A 6,137-nucleotide genomic window follows, 5' to 3' on the forward strand; every position below is an offset into this window, starting at 1 on the left:
ACAGTTTGATGGATAGGCTATTTACTTTAAAACAAAATCTGCCAAAAATCAATGGCAATGAAATAATTAATAATGATAAATTATTCATTCATTTTTAATGATTTAAAATTAAATATTTGAAATAATTTTGATATAAATAATATATAATAATATCAATAATCATTACTAATGTTCTCTCTTGTTTTTTTTTTTTCTGTAAACTACATTGGATTTTGTTTTATCTCTCTTTGGAGTAAATTCATAAGCTTTCGTCCATTTTATTAGCATAGAGAGTCTTCGTAGCCTTTCTAAAGGTTATTGTGGCTTTATATGCTCTCTATTTTCTTTCTCTATGTGCTCAATTGGTCTCTTAGGAGCTGTGGATCTGGCTCAGTGTGTGCGTTTACTTTGCTGTGTCTACCACACAGTGCACTCACCAAGTGGACTCAGCACATGCTTGTTTATAGGAGCACAACCAAAACTCAGTGTCTTTCCTATTGTGGCTGCTCGTGCATTGTCGAAGCTAAACCACGGTTTTTGTTCTCTAAAAGACACTGTTAGCTTATAAAAGGGCATCTAGAAAATGTCATTCTCTCTGCAAAAAACACTTGTGTGGTTCATTGTGCTCTGAGTGACTTGTGGATTTATAATTTCCAGGTCTCCTAGATGGCAGTCACTTGATATGTGGGTAATGTTTTTTGCTGGAAAGCTATAACAACCACATTACAACAAGCCAGCACTAGCTGATGTGTTGGGAAGTAACTAAAAGGCAATGTTTCTAACTTACACTACCTTTCAAAAGTTTGGGGTCAGAAAGAAAGAAGAAAGAAAGATTTTTTTTGTTGTTGTTGTTGTTCTTTGTTTCAGCAAGGACAAATTACACAATAGATGTTGATTTCAAATAAATGCTTTTCTTTTGAACTTCTATTCATCAAAGAATCCTGAAAAAAAATTCAACATATTTTTTTTTTTTAACTGAAGACTGAAGTAATGCAGAAAATGTAGTTTTGCCATCACAGGAATACATTAGCAAAGACATAAATTACATTGTTTTAAATTGTATTGATACTGTTTTTACATTCACTCTAAAAAATAATTCAGGGGACCTTTAGTCATTACTTAAATATATATATATTGTTGTGAAATAAAAAATCAAGTTCTGAAATGCTGTTAGACTTTTTACTTGTAATTGTTATTTTATTGAGCTTGGATGACACACAAATTATGCCTATTGATTCGATATACTATCATGACTTGTCATAGTTTAACATTTTCAGTTAATCAAAAATGTATTTAATTTTAAATTCTGTTAATGCAAAATACAATCTGATGACGTGTAAACGTGTTTCATTGTTTTGAGTTGTATGAACACTTGACTGGGATTTATATTTCCCATCATGCTTTGCCCATGGCACTTGAAAGGGAGAGTAAATGTTAAAATTAAGTGTTATATAATGTTTTTTGCACAAGATTAATGGTGAGGGAGATTTAGCAGTAATTAGTGTTTTGTTATGCTAATTTAGAAGAGTTTCTGTTAATGTGGGTTTTTGGAGATTTACCATCATGGTGACAAGCGGTGCTTGGTAAGATCATGTTACTTAGAAATGCGTTTTATTGCATCCAAAAATCGCATCCTTCACCTTACTTAAAACATTATGTTGGATCAACTTAAATAGTTGCATTCCTGTTAACAATTATTAAGTTCATGTTACTTAGAAATGTGTTTTTATTGTGGCAAAAAAACGTCTTCACCTTACTTAAAACATTATGTTGGATCAACTCAAAATAATTGGCTTAAGTTAAAAGTTCTAGTGGAAAACGTTAACATATTTTTTTTTTTTTTTTGTTGAACTAATGTTTTATTTTTTAGAGTGTTCTTTCTTTTGTCAAATGAATTTAGATAATTAATGAGGTTCAGATAACATAATATTTTGAATTTCTGTTGATTAAACCAATTGCCTTCATTGTATTAACAAATTTTTCTCAAATTCAAATTTTTCAATGAACTCAAAATTTTAAGGCAACCAGGTAACTTACTTTTTTTTAAGTTAAACCAACAATTCTTTTTTTCAGTGTTGGTGAGTAGGGATTTCTTTTAAAAAACATTTTAAAAAATCTTACTGACCCCAAACTTTTGAACAGTAGTTATACATTTAGTGTAGTGTAACAGCATTTTTCAAGTGGTGTGAAAGTAGTTCATCTTAATATTGTAGCTTTTCCAGTAACAAGCAGCTTTTTCCAATGAGGTGTAGTGCGAAGAAGCTGTTGCTGGAAAATTATAGCTTTATGTATCGCTTCATCATAAACAGTCCTCTCTTTCTCATATGTAGTGTTGGAAATTCCAATTTATTCTAAAGAATCAGTTCTTTGGTTCATGGAACGATTCATGGATGAGTCGTTCACAAAAAAGATCAATAAAATACATTTAGAAGACACCTCATGTTCACAGGTTCTACAAGCTCCTCACAGGCATCAGATTCTCTTACAACTGTGTACAGAAAGTGAGGAAAAAGGTAGCACATGCTCTGTGTTTACTTTGGAGCTCCGCTTCTCGCCAGAAGTGTCACCATAAGGAGAGATCAATAGCAGCCTTTTGAAAACCGAAATTGTGCTGCTTAACTACTGTGTGCGTAGTTTTCCGTGCCTTTGGAGCACCACATGTGACATGAGGTAGACCTGTGTTTCCCCTCATATGCCTGCTTCCACAGAAAGAGGGCATTCTCTGAAATACTCTGTTCAGATATTTTATTTTGATTTGTGACAGAAGTAGTCAAGGCTACTGATCTCTGACACAAGCAGTTATAAAGACGCAATTTGGAGGAATGGGTGAGGTGTTCTGCGGCTTTCAACAACCGCTGCGCTTTTCCAGTCCTTTTTTTTCAAGCAATATCTTCCAATTACAGAAAATGGAGGCAGATGCAATTTGCAACAGTATTTGCTTTGAAAGCAAATTTTGACCCCAGTCTGACAGGATCGCTTTCAATCTTAGACAAATCATACTCATGACTTCAACTGTGCGCCTGGTTTGTCGTACTGAAGCTTCTTCCATGGCACCTTTGACCTCTAGACCTGGACGTTGTGGCAAATCACAATTATTTCACCAGATCTCCACCAACACACAAATACACTTTCTTTCTCCCCTTCTCTATTGGCTCCAGCACGCACATATATACATATACACTAACAAGTGTGTCACACACCTCTTGTTCCAGTGCCAAGAATAATATCAAGCTCTCAGTTGATCTTGTGACATAAAACCTGGCCTAAAAGTGTAATTGCTCATGGTAGAATGTCTGTCAACACATGAACAGCATTACATGCTGCTGGATTGAGTTTATGGATGTCATTCTTTCTCATTACATTCAATTCAAACTGGGTCTCAAATGACACTACACTGTGAAAGTGAAAATGGGCAGTTGTTACCTTAAAGAGTTATTTCTTCCTGATGTGACTCCTAAAATGACTTTCATTGATGTAGTCCAATGTATTCTGGTTGAAGATAATTCATTTAGATGTTAAACATTAAGGTTTCTTTATTTTTTTTTGCTTGTATAATGTATGCTGTAATAAAAATGAGGTGTTTGCAGGAGGTAACAGTATATGAATGTCTTTATTTACAGGGTTTTTCTTGTGTTTTCATGGGAAATTTACATAGTCAGCAAAATGCAATTTTTAAATAATATCACATTCAATTTTCGAAGACATAAAATGGCAGTTTAAATTTCAGTTTATGCCCATAATGATCATTATAAAATGGTTAGTTCCTGTCCTTGATTCTGATTGGTCAATAGCTGTGTTTTATTCACAATAAAACAAGGCCATGACTGCTTCACCCAACGGTTCATCACTACACAACACCACAACGTAAACTGTTTGTTCTCATTGTTCTCATATTGTTCATTGAAGCTTACTGTATTATGTAGAAGAGTATTGTGACTCAGTCCTATGTTCATAATAAAAAAAACTGTTTGAATGTCTGAGTTATTATCCTGTCCTTTTAACATTTAAGGGGTTTTTCCGTGACTTCTAGAATTTTAGAAGAAAATTTCAGACAGCACTTAGAGGCTTTTGCATCTGAAGTCTTCAATTAAACCATGAAAATATAAGGAAAATATTTCATATTTTTATGAGGGAAGAACAAAACACTCAATTTGGTTAGGTTATTTATCTGACAATTTTTTTTTTTTCTGTAGACTACAGCAACAGGGATTATTTTACTATGCAAAAAAAAAAAAAAAAAAACACAATTTGGCATGTTTCATTGCTTTAACACAAATATGCTTGCAAAATCTTTAACAATTTTTAATGGTGAATGTGATTTCAGCAAGTACAACATGTTCCTGAACAACATTCCAATCAACCAATCAGATTTGAAGGACAAGTTTACAGTTGATGTCAAGTTTAGGCTTACAAGCAGGGTTAGGTGCTTCTATCAGTGTTATTGACCTACCTTTACCCTCTGATTTTAGGGATACGTTATGGGTAGGGTTAGGTTTAGGGGTAGGGATATGGTTAGGATTAAATTTTCTGACAGGAATGTTGTTCCAGGATCAACAAAATATGTTGATCCAGGATGTCTTATACTAATTGCAAGTAATCTTCTAAAATTAATACTTACAAATGAAAAAAAAAAAGTTTCCAAACTATTTCTTGTGACTACGAAAGTAGACATGTATGCTAATATGGATGTGCTTGTAGTCTCGGTTTGTGATATCTCCACAAAAATTTACAGACACATTTACTGGAGATGTGATTGCAGAAACAAAGGCCTGTTGAAAAGCTATTGCATTGTCTCTCTACACTCCAACATGTGCTCTAAAGCTGTAAAACCACAACCAAAGAGCACCTCATTTAAGCTGACAGCCTGGAAACCTTTTTCCTGTTGTGAAATACTTCTTAGGCTCACGACACTGCACATTATTCCCCGTCCTCAATTGGAACACATTTCGTTTAGCAAAACACTTCCTGAGACTGAATGGGTCACGCCTCAGTTGCCCTCAATATGTGTGGGCAATAGAGCATGACCCACAACTCACCCATGCCACTGTCACTCCTTGGACTCAGTCCGTAACATCTATAAAGATGTTTTAGAGTCTTCCCGTGTGTCTTTTGGGGTTGGCAAAGCGCAGCCACATCAGAAACGATACAGGACACCTACTGTAGCAACGCCAATACAAAGGAAGGACTGTTGTCACCAGTTCTGTAAACAGTAAGCACAATTACGAGAAACCGCTGGAAATACAGCTTGTTTTTATAGCACGTCTGTAATTTCCTCAACTTTACTCTGGCGGTGAAGTGCAGCCGAAGCACAATGATTTCACAAGACCACTGCTTGATTCTCCACAGAAATAGGTCTATCCAAAGTTACAGTATCCAAAGTAGTGGCGGTCTGGCCCTTCTCTGCTATTGTTGCAACTGAAGACGTCTATGTCCTCAGGGGGTCGCCAATCATTTGAGGTTTTGGTGCATTAAAAACATGCAAAGTTAGCACCATTTCATTTTCATTTTTAGCTACTTCATATTTGCCTCATCTATATGATATTTACACAGGCACTGACATCTAAGTTTATGGTAAAATTCATCTTGCTTTTTCTCAATGTTAGCATTAACCCTAACCCTAACCCGTATCCTTCTATCACAGTTTTTACACATCATAGAGCAAAGTGATGCTAAAATATACCTTAATCAATATACTAGCAATCAACTTTTGCTCATTGAACATTTTATATATAAATAAATGACTACCACTTAAAAATATACACCTCCATTAAAAACTTTGAAGTCGGTTTAATGTTTTTGAATTAGTTGACCAAAAATACAGCAAAACATTGACATTGTGAAATATTAATAACTTTTCTCTATTTTAATATATTTTAAAATGTAATTATTCTTGTGATGGCAAAGCTGAATTTTCAGCAGCCATTACTCCAGTCTTCAGTGTCACATGATCCATCAGAAATCATTCTAATATGCAGATTTGATGCTCAAGAAACAATTCTTATTATTATCAATGTTGAAAACAGTTGTGCTGCTTCTTCTTCTTTTTTTTTGTGGAAACCATGATACGTTGATGAATAATGTTAAAAAAATGTTAAGTCTTTATTTGAAATCTAAATGTTTTGTAACATTATAAATGTCTCTACTATCAATTTTGATCA

Source organism: Megalobrama amblycephala, linkage group LG13 (assembly GCF_018812025.1).
Source record: "Megalobrama amblycephala isolate DHTTF-2021 linkage group LG13, ASM1881202v1, whole genome shotgun sequence".
NCBI classification, from domain to species: Eukaryota; Metazoa; Chordata; class Actinopteri; order Cypriniformes; family Xenocyprididae; genus Megalobrama; species Megalobrama amblycephala.